Source organism: Drosophila sechellia, unplaced genomic scaffold (assembly GCF_004382195.2).
Source record: "Drosophila sechellia strain sech25 unplaced genomic scaffold, ASM438219v1 Y_423, whole genome shotgun sequence".
Taxonomy (NCBI): Eukaryota; Metazoa; Arthropoda; class Insecta; order Diptera; family Drosophilidae; genus Drosophila; species Drosophila sechellia.
The window spans coordinates 42243-59040 of NW_022611424.1; the positions used below are offsets into that span (position 1 = coordinate 42243).

Consider the following 16798-nt stretch of genomic DNA (forward strand, 5'->3'; position numbering starts at 1 on the left):
TACATATGAAAATGGTTAATTATTATATGTATATGGGAAAAAATGCTAAGATATTCCCATATTCTCTTAGTATTATAGAGAAAAGCCATTTAAGTGAGAGGGTATAGTAGTGTAAACGACCGGAATTACGACAGAGGGTTCAAAAACTACTATAGGTAGGCAGTGGTTGCCGACCTCTCATATTGTTCAAAACTTATGTATTCATATGATTTTGGCAATTGTATGAGTAAATTAAATAATATACATATGAAAATGATTAATTATTATATGTATAAGGGAAAAAATGCTGAAATATTCCCACATTCTCTTAGTATTATAGAGAAAATCCATTATAGTGAGAGGGTATAGTAGTGTAAACGACCGGAATTACGACAGAGGGTTCAAAAACTACTATAGGTAGGCAGTGGTTGCCGACCTCTCATATTGTTCAAAACTTATGTATTCATATGAATTTGGCAATTATATGAGTAAATTAAATAATATACATATGAAAATGATTAATTATTATATGTATAAGGGAAAAAATGCTGAAATATTCCCACATTCTCTTAGTATTATAGAGAAAATCCATTATAGTGAGAGGGTATAGTAGTGTAAACGACCGGAATTACGACAGAGGGTTCAAAAACTACTATAGGTAGGCAGTGGTTGCCGACCTCTCATATTGTTCAAAACTTATGTATTCATATGATTTTGGCAATTATATGATTAAATTAAATAATATACATATGAAAATGGTTAATTATTATATGTATATGGGAAAAAATGCAGAGATATTCCCATATTCTCTTAGTATTATAGAGAAAAGCCATTTAAGTGAGAGGGTATAGTAGTGTAAACGACCGGAATTACGACAGAGGGTTCAAAAACTACTATAGGTAGGCAGTGGTTGCCGACCTCTCATATTGTTCAAAACTTATGTATTCATATGATTTTGGCAATTGTATGAGTAAATTAAATAATATACATATGAAAATGATTAATTATTATATGTATATGGGAAAAAATGCAGAGATATTCCCATATTCTCTTAGTATTATAGAGAAAAGCCATTTAAGTGAGAGGGTATAGTAGTGTAAACCACCGGAATTACGACAGAGGGTTCAAAAACTACTATAGGTAGGCAGTGGTTGCCGACCTCTCATATTGTTCAAAACTTATGTATTCATATGATTTTGGCAATTGTATGAGTAAATTAAATAATATACATATGAAAATGATTAATTATTATATGTATAAGGGAAAAAATGCTGAAATATTCCCACATTCTCTTAGTATTATAGAGAAAATCCATTATAGTGAGAGGGTATAGTAGTGTAAACGACCGGAATTACGACAGAGGGTTCAAAAACTACTATAGGTAGGCAGTGGTTGCCGACCTCTCATATTGTTCAAAACTTATGTATTCATATGATTTTGGCAATTATATGATTAAATTAAATAATATACATATGAAAATGGTTAATTATTATATGTATATGGGAAAAAATGCTGAGATATTCCCATATTCTCTTAGTATTATAGAGAAAAGCCATTTAAGTGAGAGGGTATAGTAGTGTAAACGACCGGAATTACGACAGAGGGTTCAAAAACTACTATAGGTAGGCAGTGGTTGCCGACCTCTCATATTGTTCAAAACTTATGTATTCATATGATTTTGGCAATTGTATGAGTAAATTAAATAATATACATATGAAAATGATTAATTATTATATGTATAAGGGAAAAAATGCTGAAATATTCCCACATTCTCTTAGTATTATAGAGAAAATCCATTATAGTGAGAGGGTATAGTAGTGTAAACGACCGGAATTACGACAGAGGGTTCAAAAACTACTATAGGTAGGCAGTGGTTGCCGACCTCTCATATTGTTCAAAACTTATGTATTCATATGATTTTGGCAATTATATGATAAATTAAATAATATACATATGAAAATGATTAATTATTATATGTATAAGGGAAAAAATGCTGAAATATTCCCACATTCTCTTAGTATTATAGAGAAAATCCATTATAGTGAGAGGGTATAGTAGTGTAAACGACCGGAATTACGACAGAGGGTTCAAAAACTACTATAGGTAGGCAGTGGTTGCCGACCTCTCATATTGTTCAAAACTTATGTATTCATATGATTTTGGCAATTATATGATTAAATTAAATAATATACATATGAAAATGGTTAATTATTATATGTATATGGGAAAAAATGCAGAGATATTCCCATATTCTCTTAGTATTATAGAGAAAAGCCATTTAAGTGAGAGGGTATAGTAGTGTAAACGACCGGAATTACGACAGAGGGTTCAAAAACTACTATAGGTAGGCAGTGGTTGCCGACCTCTCATATTGTTCAAAACTTATGTATTCATATGATTTTGGCAATTGTATGAGTAAATTAAATAATATACATATGAAAATGATTAATTATTATATGTATATGGGAAAAAATGCAGAGATATTCCCATATTCTCTTAGTATTATAGAGAAAAGCCATTTAAGTGAGAGGGTATAGTAGTGTAAACCACCGGAATTACGACAGAGGGTTCAAAAACTACTATAGGTAGGCAGTGGTTGCCGACCTCTCATATTGTTCAAAACTTATGTATTCATATGATTTTGGCAATTGTATGAGTAAATTAAATAATATACATATGAAAATGATTAATTATTATATGTATAAGGGAAAAAATGCTGAAATATTCCCACATTCTCTTAGTATTATAGAGAAAATCCATTATAGTGAGAGGGTATAGTAGTGTAAACGACCGGAATTACGACAGAGGGTTCAAAAACTACTATAGGTAGGCAGTGGTTGCCGACCTCTCATATTGTTCAAAACTTATGTATTCATATGATTTTGGCAATTATATGATTAAATTAAATAATATACATATGAAAATGGTTAATTATTATATGTATATGGGAAAAAATGCTGAGATATTCCCATATTCTCTTAGTATTATAGAGAAAAGCCATTTAAGTGAGAGGGTATAGTAGTGTAAACGACCGGAATTACGACAGAGGGTTCAAAAACTACTATAGGTAGGCAGTGGTTGCCGACCTCTCATATTGTTCAAAACTTATGTATTCATATGATTTTGGCAATTGTATGAGTAAATTAAATAATATACATATGAAAATGATTAATTATTATATGTATAAGGGAAAAAATGCTGAAATATTCCCACATTCTCTTAGTATTATAGAGAAAATCCATTATAGTGAGAGGGTATAGTAGTGTAAACGACCGGAATTACGACAGAGGGTTCAAAAACTACTATAGGTAGGCAGTGGTTGCCGACCTCTCATATTGTTCAAAACTTATGTATTCATATGATTTTGGCAATTATATGATTAAATTAAATAATATACATATGAAAATGGTTAATTATTATATGTATATGGGAAAAAATGCTGAGATATTCCCATATTCTCTTAGTATTATAGAGAAAAGCCATTATAGTGAGAGGGTATAGTAGTGTAAACGACCGGAATTACGACAGAGGGTTCAAAAACTACTATAGGTAGGCAGTGGTTGCCGACCTCTCATATTGTTCAAAACTTATGTATTCATATGAATTTGGCAATTATATGAGTAAATTAAATAATAAACATATAAAAATTAATATTTATTATATGTATAAAAAAAAAAATAATCATATTATATATGAATAATGGAAAAAAAATGAAATGTTCCTATAATCTCTTAATATATAAGAGAATAGACCGTATGTTGGGTGGCAAACGGAATTGAAAATACCCGCTTTGAGGACAGCGGGTTCAAAAACTACTATAGGTAGGCAGTGGTTGCCGACCTCCCGCATTATTCGAAATATTTATTTCGGATTATGTTTATATTGGTTACATAAAATAAAGTATATTATTATCCGTACAAATTTGTTTCTCAGTTCTATAGAACACGGGACTTGGCTCCGCGGATAATAGGAATATACGCTTTTTAGATAATATCGTTGAAACAAAAGTCAAGTTTCTATTATATATAGAATAACAAATCGTTTCCATATATTATCGTTAATTTTTGGAGGCAGGCAAATATTAATTTATTACCTGCCGTATAGTTGGATTATTATATCGTTACGGTATAATACAAATATGGATTCTTATGAAAGAAATATAAAATTATATATTAAATGTGGAAATATTATCATATGCGCTTGGTTTTATGTTATATATTACCAGAGAGATATATGAAAAGAGATAAATTTTAAATTTATCTTCAAAATGCAAATGATTTAACTTAATATTTATATTGGTTAAACAAAAATTGTACATGTGTGGATACAATAATTATGTATGTTGGAAATAAAATGATATTTTATAATGAAATATGTATATATAAAAAGATAAAATTATAGAAACATATATATTACAATAATTATATGAAATTCTTGTTATATTGGTAAAACAAGTATAAATTAAAAATGAAAATATGGATTACGAATGCTATATAAAAATGGCCGTAATCGAATAGATTTTTTACTTATATTTATATATTTAAAATTTTACCCAAAGGCGAAATATTGAATTTTATTCAATATAATAAAAATCATGGAATTATATAAAGTGAAAAATCTATATATCTATTATATTGCTTATTTCGATTCAAAAAATATGAATGGAATATGAAGGAAAAACATTATTCTGGTTGATCCTGCCAGTAGTTATATGCTTGTCTCAAAGATTAAGCCATGCATGTCTAAGTACACACGAATTAAAAGTGAAACCGCAAAAGGCTCATTATATCAGTTATGGTTCCTTAGATCGTTAACAGTTACTTGGATAACTGTGGTAATTCTAGAGCTAATACATGCAATTAAAACATGAACCTTATGGGACATGTGCTTTTATTAGGCTAAAACCAAGCGATCGCAAGATCGTTATATTGGTTGAACTCTAGATAACATGCAGATCGTATGGTCTTGTACCGACGACAGATCTTTCAAATGTCTGCCCTATCAACTTTTGATGGTAGTATCTAGGACTACCATGGTTGCAACGGGTAACGGGGAATCAGGGTTCGATTCCGGAGAGGGAGCCTGAGAAACGGCTACCACATCTAAGGAAGGCAGCAGGCGCGTAAATTACCCACTCCCAGCTCGGGGAGGTAGTGACGAAAAATAACAATACAGGACTCATATCCGAGGCCCTGTAATTGGAATGAGTACACTTTAAATCCTTTAACAAGGACCAATTGGAGGGCAAGTCTGGTGCCAGCAGCCGCGGTAATTCCAGCTCCAATAGCGTATATTAAAGTTGTTGCGGTTAAAACGTTCGTAGTTGAACTTGTGCTTCATACGGGTAGTACAACTTACAATTGTGGTTAGTACTATACCTTTATGTATGTAAGCGTATTACCGGTGGAGTTCTTATATGTGATTAAATACTTGTATTTTTTCATATGTTCCTCCTATTTAAAAACCTGCACTAGTGCTCTTAAACGAGTGTTATTGTGGGCCGGTACTATTACTTTGAACAAATTAGAGTGCTTAAAGCAGGCTTCAAATGCCTGAATATTCTGTGCATGGGATAATGAAATAAGACCTCTGTTCTGCTTTCATTGGTTTTCAGATCAAGAGGTAATGATTAATAGAAGCAGTTTGGGGGCATTAGTATTACGACGCGAGAGGTGAAATTCTTGGACCGTCGTAAGACTAACTTAAGCGAAAGCATTTGCCAAAGATGTTTTCATTAATCAAGAACGAAAGTTAGAGGTTCGAAGGCGATCAGATACCGCCCTAGTTCTAACCATAAACGATGCCAGCTAGCAATTGGGTGTAGCTACTTTTATGGCTCTCTCAGTCGCTTCCCGGGAAACCAAAGCTTTTGGGCTCCGGGGGAAGTATGGTTGCAAAGCTGAAACTTAAAGGAATTGACGGAAGGGCACCACCAGGAGTGGAGCCTGCGGCTTAATTTGACTCAACACGGGAAAACTTACCAGGTCCGAACATAAGTGTGTAAGACAGATTGATAGCTCTTTCTCGAATCTATGGGTGGTGGTGCATGGCCGTTCTTAGTTCGTGGAGTGATTTGTCTGGTTAATTCCGATAACGAACGAGACTCAAATATATTAAATAGATATCTTCAGGATTATGGTGCTGAAGCTTATGTAGCCTTCATTCATGGTGGCAGTAAAATGTTTATTGTGTTTGAATGTGTTTATGTAAGTGGAGCCGTACCTGTTGGTTTGTCCCATTATAAGGACACTAGCTTCTTAAATGGACAAATTGCGTCTAGCAATAATGAGATTGAGCAATAACAGGTCTGTGATGCCCTTAGATGTCCTGGGCTGCACGCGCGCTACAATGAAAGTATCAACGTGTATTTCCTAGACCGAGAGGTCCGGGTAAACCGCTGAACCACTTTCATGCTTGGGATTGTGAACTGAAACTGTTCACATGAACTTGGAATTCCCAGTAAGTGTGAGTCATTAACTCGCATTGATTACGTCCCTGCCCTTTGTACACACCGCCCGTCGCTACTACCGATTGAATTATTTAGTGAGGTCTCCGGACGTGATCACTGTGACGCCTTGCGTGTTACGGTTGTTTCGCAAAAGTTGACCGAACTTGATTATTTAGAGGAAGTAAAAGTCGTAACAAGGTTTCCGTAGGTGAACCTGCGGAAGGATCATTATTGTATAATATCCTTATCGTTAATAAATATTTGTTATAATACAAATAAATACAATTTACCAAAATAAAAATATTACAAAATGATTCCACGGAATCAAAAGTTAAAGTCAAAATAAAATGAAGATGGCTTTTATTTTATATGTGGGGCTTGGCAACCTCATAAAAAGACTTTAACATTATTAATGTTGCTGTGCGTATTTGTGGCAGTACTTACTACAACAACGGCGTTTCCTATAAAAACAAATTCTCGAAAATGGAAATCGAAGAAACTAAACTAAATTCGAAAGTAGAAGTCGAATTAAAATAAAAATAATTTTGAATGTGTGGTAATCAAAATAAGTGTGTGTGTATATGGACCATAATATACACGCGTTGCGAATATGTATTGTTCATCTATGTTATGAGCATACGTTGGCTAATGCAACAACCTAAAATATACAATGTTTGTACCTGTCATCCATCAGGTTAATGTTTTATATAAATTTTGCAGTATGTGTCACCCAAAATAGCAAACCATAACCAGATTATTATGATACATAATGCTTATATGAAACTAAGACATTTCGCAACATTTATTTTAGGTATAAAAATAAATTTATTGAAGGAATTGATATATGCCAGTAAAATGGTGTATTTTTAATTTCTTTCAATAAAAACAATATTGACATTATATAAAATTGAATTATAAAACTCTAAGCGGTGGATCACTCGGCTCATGGGTCGATGAAGAACGCAGCAAACTGTGCGTCATCGTGTGAACTGCAGGACACATGAACATCGACATTTTGAACGCATATCGCAGTCCATGCTGTTATGTACTTTAATTAATTTTATAGTGCTGCTTGGACTACATATGGTTGAGGGTTGTAAGACTATGCTAATTAAGTTGTTTATAAATTTTTTATAAGCATATGGTATATTATTGGATTAAATAATGATTTTATTCATAATATTAAAAAAGAAATGAAAAACATTATCTCACATTTGAATGTGAAAAACGAAGAGAAATATTTTCTTTTTCAATCAAATAATACTGAGAAATGTCTAGCATAAAAAATTGAAATATTTTTCATCTAGAATTGTCTCTTATTAATGATTCGGAAAAAGAAAAATCTTGGTTTTGTTATTATTCTTCGTTGGTTCGTTAAATGGATAAAAATGACTTTGCTTACAAGAACTATTGGAACTATTTATAACGAATTTAATTGATTGTTTTATCATTTATATATAAAGAATTTATGGCAAAATATAGTTATATATACAACCTCAACTCATATGGGACTACCCCCTGAATTTAAGCATATTAATTAGGGGAGGAAAAGAAACTAACAAGGATTTTCTTAGTAGCGGCGAGCGAAAAGAAAACAGTTCAGCACTAAGTCACTTTGTCTATATGGCAAATGTGAGATGCAGTGTATGGAGCGTCAATATTCTAGTATGAGAAATTAATGATTTAAGTCCTTCTTAAATGAGGCCATTTACCCATAGAGGGTGCCAGGCCCGTATAACGTTAATGATTGCTAGATGATGTTTCCAAAGAGTCGTGTTGCTTGATAGTGCAGCACTAAGTGGGTGGTAAACTCCATCTAAAACTAAATATAACCATGAGACCGATAGTAAACAAGTACCGTGAGGGAAAGTTGAAAAGAACTCTGAATAGAGAGTTAAACAGTACGTGAAACTGCTTAGAGGTTAAGCCCGATGAACCTGAATATCCGTTATGGAAAATTCATCATTAAAATTGTAATATTTAAATAATATTATTAAGAATAATGTGCATTTTTTCCATATAAGGACATTGTAATCTATTAGCATATCCCAAATTTATCATAAAATATAACTTATAGTTTATTCCAATTAAATTGCTTGCATTTTAACACAGAATAAATGTTATTAATTTGATAAAGTGCTGATAGATTTATATTATTACAGAGCGTTAATTTTTCGGAATTATATAATGGCATAATTATCATTGATTTTTGTGTTTATTATATGCTCTTGTATGATTAACAATGCGAAAGATTCAGGATACCTTCGGGACCCGTCTTGAAACACGGACCAAGGAGTCTAACATATGTGCAAGTTATTGGGATGTAAACCTAATAGCGTAATTAACTTGACTAATAATGGGATTAGTTTTTTAGCTATTTATAGCTAATTAACACAATCCCGGGGCGTTCTATATAGTTATGTATAATGTATATTTATATTATTTATGCCTCTAACTGGAACGTACCTTGAGCATATATGCTGTGACCCGAAAGATGGTGAACTATACTTGATCAGGTTGAAGTCAGGGGAAACCCTGATGGAAGACCGAAACAGTTCTGACGTGCAAATCGATTGTCAGAATTGAGTATAGGGGCGAAAGACCAATCGAACCATCTAGTAGCTGGTTCCTTCCGAAGTTTCCCTCAGGATAGCTGGTGCATTTTAATATTATATAAAATAATCTTATCTGGTAAAGCGAATGATTAGAGGCCTTAGGGTCGAAACGATCTTAACCTATTCTCAAACTTTAAATGGGTAAGAACCTTAACTTTCTTGATATGAAGTTCAAGGTTATGATATAATGTGCCCAGTGGGCCACTTTTGGTAAGCAGAACTGGCGCTGTGGGATGAACCAAACGTAATGTTACGGTGCCCAAATTAACAACTCATGCAGATACCATGAAAGGCGTTGGTTGCTTAAAACAGCAGGACGGTGATCATGGAAGTCGAAATCCGCTAAGGAGTGTGTAACAACTCACCTGCCGAAGCAACTAGCCCTTAAAATGGATGGCGCTTAAGTTGTATACCTATACATTACCGCTAAAGTAGATGATTTATATTACTTGTGATATAAATTTTGAAACTTTAGTGAGTAGGAAGGTACAATGGTATGCGTAGAAGTGTTTGGCGTAAGCCTGCATGGAGCTGCCATTGGTACAGATCTTGGTGGTAGTAGCAAATAATCGAATGAGACCTTGGAGGACTGAAGTGGAGAAGGGTTTCGTGTGAACAGTGGTTGATCACGAGTTAGTCGGTCCTAAGTTCAAGGCGAAAGCCGAAAATTTTCAAGTAAAACAAAAATGCCTAACTATATAAACAAAGCGAATATAATACACTTGAATAATTTTGAACGAAAGGGAATACGGTTCCAATTCCGTAACCTGTTGAGTATCCGTTTGTTATTAAATATGGGCCTCGTGCTCATCCTGGCAACAGGAACGACCATAAAGAAGCCGTCGAGAGATATCGGAAGAGTTTTCTTTTCTGTTTTATAGCCGTACTACCATGGAAGTCTTTCGCAGAGAGATATGGTAGATGGGCTAGAAGAGCATGACATATACTGTTGTGTCGATATTTTCTCCTCGGACCTTGAAAATTTATGGTGGGGACACGCAAACTTCTCAACAGGCCGTACCAATATCCGCAGCTGGTCTCCAAGGTGAAGAGTCTCTAGTCGATAGAATAATGTAGGTAAGGGAAGTCGGCAAATTAGATCCGTAACTTCGGGATAAGGATTGGCTCTGAAGATTGAGATAGTCGGGCTTGATTGGGAAACAATAACATGGTTTATGTGCTCGTTCTGGGTAAATAGAGTTTCTAGCATTTATGTTAGTTACTTGTTCCCCGGATAGTTTAGTTACGTAGCCAATTGTGGAACTTTCTTGCTAAAATTTTTAAGAATACTATTTGGGTTAAACCAATTAGTTCTTATCAATTATAACGATTATCAATTAACAATCAATTCAGAACTGGCACGGACTTGGGGAATCCGACTGTCTAATTAAAACAAAGCATTGTGATGGCCCTAGCGGGTGTTGACACAATGTGATTTCTGCCCAGTGCTCTGAATGTCAAAGTGAAGAAATTCAAGTAAGCGCGGGTCAACGGCGGGAGTAACTATGACTCTCTTAAGGGGATCAGGGGTAATTGCGAGCAGAGGGGGAGTATTTTTCTGTAATTCGTAAGTCATATCATATGGTGTGCGGAAGGGGAATTTTACTCTGTAACTCACAAGTCTCTCCTTTACTCAAGTCGACTCAAAACCTCCTCGTGGTGGTCCCCGGTAATGCTAAACTTGTTTAGCAGCTAATTTGAGCGGCAAAACTTTTCCGATGGGTTGGTTCCCCAGAGGAAATTTATTCATATTGGAACTACAAATAGAAATAACGAGCCTCGGAGCAATTTACGCAATCTGATGACGACCCGACCCTCCGTGGACATCTTCCCGGAGGACCAATATGAACCAAACGCAGCGGCTACTCTATCTAGGGTACCCTGCACAGTATGTGGCCGGTCCTTTAACAGCAAGAGAGGACTCGGTGTTCACATGCGATCTCGGCACCCAGACGAACTTGATGAAGAACGTCGACGTGTCGATATAAAGGCAAGGTGGAGTGAGGAAGAGAAGTGGATGATGGCGAGAAAGGAGGTTGAGCTCACAGCAAATGGACATAAACACATAAACAAGCAACTAGCGGTGTATTTTGCAAACCGCAGCGTCGAAGCCATCAAAAAGCTAAGACAAAGGGGCGATTATAAGGAGAAAATAGAGCAGATAAGAAGGCAATCAGCTCTCGTCCCGGAAGTTGCAAATCTAACCATAAGGCGCCGCCCTAGTAGAAGTGAGCAAAACCACCAAGTAACAACATCAGAAACAACTCCAATCACACCCTTCGAACAGTCGAACAGGGAAATTTTGCGGACACTGCGTGGGTATAGCCCCGTAGAATGCCATTCCAAATGGAGAGCCCAAGAGCTACAAACGATCATTGACAGGGCAGAGCTCGAGGGAAAGGAAACCACTCTCCAATGCTTATCGCTATATCTCCTAGGAATTTTTCCGGCACAGGGTGTACGTCACACTCTGACGAGACCTCCTCGGAGGCCTCGAAATAGGAGAGAAAGCAGAAGGCAGCAGTATGCTGTCGTCCAGCGTAACTGGGATAAGCATAAAGGAAGATGCATCAAGTCCTTGCTAAATGGAACTGATGAGTCGGTAATGCCAAGCCAAGAAGTAATGGTTCCTTACTGGAGAGAAGTAATGACTCAGCCTAGCCCAAGCTCTTGCAGTAGAGAAGTGATACAAATGGATCACTCGCTTGAGAGGGTTTGGTCTGCTATTACAGAGCACGACCTTCGGGCATCAAGAATCTCATTATCTTCATCTCCGGGGCCTGACGGGATAACTCCAAAAACAGCCAGGGAGGTGCCGTCAGGTATTATGTTGCGAATAATGAACCTAATTCTATGGTGCGGCAATCTACCACACTCTATCCGACTGGCCAGAACCGTCTTCATCCCGAAGACGGTGACGGCGAAGCGACCGCAAGACTTTCGTCCAATATCGGTGCCTTCAGTCCTGGTAAGACAGCTAAATGCAATATTGGCAACCCGGTTGAACTCATCAATCAATTGGGACCCGCGCCAGCGGGGCTTCTTACCTACCGACGGATGTGCCGATAACGCGACGATAGTTGACTTAGTCTTGAGGCATAGCCATAAGCACTTTAGATCTTGCTACATTGCAAATTTAGATGTAAGCAAGGCATTCGATTCTTTATCGCATGCATCTATATATGACACCTTACGTGCTTATGGTGCGCCAAAGGGCTTCGTTGACTACGTACAGAATACGTACGAGGGTGGCGGTACCAGTCTCAATGGGGACGGTTGGAGTTCAGAGGAATTCGTCCCTGCTAGAGGAGTGAAGCAGGGTGACCCTTTGTCTCCTATTCTATTTAACTTGGTAATGGACAGGTTACTTAGAAACCTACCCAGCGAAATTGGTGCCAGAGTCGGAAATGCCATTACTAACGCGGCCGCGTTTGCAGATGATTTGGTACTATTTGCTGAAACTCGAATGGGACTTCAAGTATTGTTGGACAGAACGTTGGATTTTCTATCTCTCGTCGGCCTCAAACTTAATGCCGACAAATGTTTTACCGTTGGCATTAAGGGCCAGCCGAAACAGAAGTGTACCGTGCTAGAGGCACAGAGCTTTTACGTAGGCTCAAGGGAGATTCCATCATTGAAGCGAACGGACGAGTGGAAGTACTTAGGCATCAACTTCACTGCAACCGGGAGGGTTCGATGCAATCCGGCCGAGGACATTGGTCCGAAGCTACAAAGATTGACAAAGGCCCCCCTCAAACCACAACAGAGGATGTTCGCCCTTAGGACTGTCCTTATCCCACAGCTCTATCACAAGTTAGCCCTTGGGAGTGTGGCGATAGGCATCCTACGAAAAACTGACAAACTAATACGATACTATGTGCGAAGATGGCTAAATCTTCCGCTGGATATACCGATAGCATTCATTCACGCACCCCCAAAAAGTGGAGGTCTCGGAATTCCATCACTTAGATGGGTAGCTCCAATGTTAAGGCTAAGACGTTTGAGTAATATTAAATGGCCTCACCTCACGCAAAACGAGGTAGCCAGCTCTTTCCTCGAAGCAGAAAAACAACGGGCCCGAGATAGATTATTAGCAGAACAAAATGAATTGTTATCGCGTCCGGCAATAGAAAAATATTGGGCGAACAAATTGTACCTCTCAGTTGATGGTAGCGGACTCCGTGAAGCAGGCCATTGGGGCCCGCAACACGGGTGGGTTAATCAACCCACGCGTTTACTAACAGGAAAGGAATATATAGACGGTATTCGTCTGCGGATAAATGCCCTACCCACGAAGTCTCGTACTACAAGGGGAAGGCACGAATTGGAACGACAGTGTCGTGCAGGATGTGACGCTCCCGAAACAACAAACCATATTATGCAAAAATGTTACCGATCGCATGGGAGGCGCATAGCTAGACACAACTGCGTAGTAAATCGAATCAAGCGGGGACTTGAGGAGAGAGGCTGCGTAGTCATTGTTGAACCAAGTCTGCAGTGCGAATCCGGTCTTAATAAACCAGACCTGGTGGCACTACGACAAAATCACATTGATGTGATCGACATACAAATTGTGACAGACGGACACTCTATGGATGATGCACACCAGCGCAAAATCAATAGATACGACAGACCGGACATACGAACTGAGTTGCGTCGCAGATTCGAAGCCGCAGGTGACATTGAATTCCATTCTGCCACCCTGAACTGGAGGGGGATCTGGAGTGGTCAATCCGTTAAAAGATTGATAGCGAAGGGTCTCCTCAGCAAATATGATAGTCATATCATTAGCGTCCAGGTTATGAGAGGCAGTCTCGGTTGTTTTAAACAGTTCATGTACCTGAGCGGGTTTTCCCGAGATTGGACTTAGCTAAAACGTTTGGTTCAAAACATTTGCTTGCTGTCTTGGCATAACATCAATAAAGGCATAAACATCGCAAATAATGGTAATATATAAATTGGCTATGAGGATGGTTTTAGTACGTAGGCGTTGCGGAACTTCGGTTCAGATAGAGCAATGAATCGTGCATGCTAGGAAACTGAAGTGTTGACAGACCTAGTATCTTTCGATAGATTTCCATACCTCCGCGATCAAAAAAAAAAAAAAAAAAAATAGCCAAATGCCTCGTCATCTAATTAGTGACGCGCATGAATGGATTAACGAGATTCCTACTGTCCCTATCTACTATCTAGCGAAACCACAGCCAAGGGAACGGGCTTGGAATAATTAGCGGGGAAAGAAGACCCTTTTGAGCTTGACTCTAATCTGGCAGTGTAAGGAGACATAAGAGGTGTAGAATAAGTGGGAGATATTAGACCTCGGTTTGGTATCGTCAATGAAATACCACTACTCTTATTGTTTCCTTACTTACTTGATTAAATGGAACGTGTATCATTTCCTAGCCATTATACGGATATATTTATTATATCTTATGGTATTGGGTTTTGATGCAAGCTTCTTGATCAAAGTATCACGAGTTTGTTATATAATCGCAAACAAATTCTTTAATAAAACGATGCATTTATGTATTTTTGATTTGAAAATTTGGTATAACTCCAATTACTCAGGTATGATCCAATTCAAGGACATTGCCAGGTAGGGAGTTTGACTGGGGCGGTACATCTCTCAAATAATAACGGAGGTGTCCCAAGGCCAGCTCAGTGCGGACAGAAACCACACATAGAGCAAAAGGGCAAATGCTGACTTGATCTCGGTGTTCAGTACACACAGGGACAGCAAAAGCTCGGCCTATCGATCCTTTTGGTTTAAAGAGTTTTTAACAAGAGGTGTCAGAAAAGTTACCATAGGGATAACTGGCTTGTGGCGGCCAAGCGTTCATAGCGACGTCGCTTTTTGATCCTTCGATGTCGGCTCTTCCTATCATTGTGAAGCAAAATTCACCAAGCGTTGGATTGTTCACCCATGCAAGGGAACGTGAGCTGGGTTTAGACCGTCGTGAGACAGGTTAGTTTTACCCTACTAATGACAAAACGTTGTTGCGACAGCATTCCTGCGTAGTACGAGAGGAACCGCAGGTACGGACCAATGGCACAATACTTGTTCGAGCGAACAGTGGTATGACGCTACGTCCGTTGGATTATGCCTGAACGCCTCTAAGGTCGTATCCGTGCTGGACTGCAATGATAAATAAGGGGCAATTTGCATTGTATGGCTTCTAAACCATTTAAAGTTTATAATTTATTTTATAAACGACAATGGATGTGATGCCAATGTAATTTGTAACATAGTAAATTAGGAGGATCTTCGATCACCTGATGCCGCGCTAGTTACATATAAAAGCATTATTTAATACAATGACAAAGCCTAGAATCAATTGTAAACGACTTTTGTAACAGGCAAGGTGTTGTAAGTGGTTGAGCAGCTGCCATACTGCGATCCACTGAAGCTTATCCTTTGCTTGATGATTCGATAAATAAATGATTTTTTCCTGTAGCCAAACACCTCGTCATCAATTTAGTGACGCATATGATATTGTCCCTATCATATAATTAATATAAAGACTTTAATGGATTGTGTCAAGTTGCCAAACACCTCGTCATCAATTTAGTGACGCATATGATATTGTCCCTATCATATAATTAATATAAAGACTTTAATGAATTGTGTCAAGTTGCCAAACACCTCGTCATCAATTTAGTGACGCATATGATATTGTCCCTATCATATAATTTTTGATATAAAGACTTTAAAGAATTGTATCAAGTTGCCAAACACCTCGTCATCAATTTAGTGACGCATATGATATTGTCCCTATCATATAATTAATATACAGACTTTAATGAATTGTGTCAAGTTGCCAAACACCTCGTCATCAATTTAGTGACGCATATGATATTGTCCTTATCATATAATTTTTGATATAAAGACTTTAAAGAATTGAATCAAGTTGCCAAACACCTCGTCATCAATTTAGTGACGCATATGATATTGTCCCTATCATATAATTAATATAAAGACTTTAATGGATTGTGTCAAGTTGCCAAACACCTCGTCATCAATTTAGTGACGCATATGATATTGTCCCTATCATATAATTAATATAAAGACTTTAATGAATTGTGTCAAGTTGCCAAACACCTCGTCATCAATTTAGTGACGCATATGATATTGTCCTTATCATATAATTTTTGATATAAAGACTTTAAAGAATTGTATCAAGTTGCCAAACACCTCGTCATCAATTTAGTGACGCATATGATATTGTCCCTATCATATAATTAATATAAAGACTTTAATGGATTGTGTCAAGTTGCCAAACACCTCGTCATCAATTTAGTGACGCATATGATATTGTCCTTATCATATAATTTTTGATATAAAGACTTTAAAGAATTGTATCAAGTTGCCAAACACCTCGTCATCAATTTAGTGACGCATATGATATTGTCCCTATCATATAATTAATATACAGACTTTAATGAATTGTGTCAAGTTGCCAAACACCTCGTCATCAATTTAGTGACGCATATGATATTGTCCCTATCATATAATTTTTGATATAAAGACTTTAAAGAATTGTATCAAGTTGCCAAACACCTCGTCATCAATTTAGTGACGCATATGATATTGTCCCTATCATATAATTAATATAAAGACTTTAATGGATTGTGTCAAGTTGCCAAACACCTCGTCATCAATTTAGTGACGCATATGATATTGTCCTTATTATATAATTTTTGATATAAAGACTTTAAAGAATTGTATCAAGTTGCCAAACACCTCGTCATCAATTTA

General features: G+C 36.9%; 2 non-coding genes and 1 pseudogene across 2 annotated transcripts; all 3 read left to right on the forward strand.

Moving 5' to 3' along the window:
- The first annotated feature begins 4663 nt into the window (after nucleotides 1-4663).
- LOC116803512 lies at nucleotides 4664-6658 on the forward strand. The gene has a single exon (XR_004363631.1). It is a non-coding gene; the product is annotated as a small subunit ribosomal RNA (ribosomal RNA).
- A 687-nt stretch (nucleotides 6659-7345) lies between these two features.
- Nucleotides 7346-7524, forward strand: LOC116803510. The gene has a single exon (XR_004363629.1). It is a non-coding gene; the product is annotated as a 5.8S ribosomal RNA (ribosomal RNA).
- Nucleotides 7525-7918: 394 nt separating this feature from the next.
- On the forward strand, nucleotides 7919-15473 carry LOC116803506 (annotated as a pseudogene).
- Nucleotides 15474-16798: the final 1325 nt, after the last annotated feature.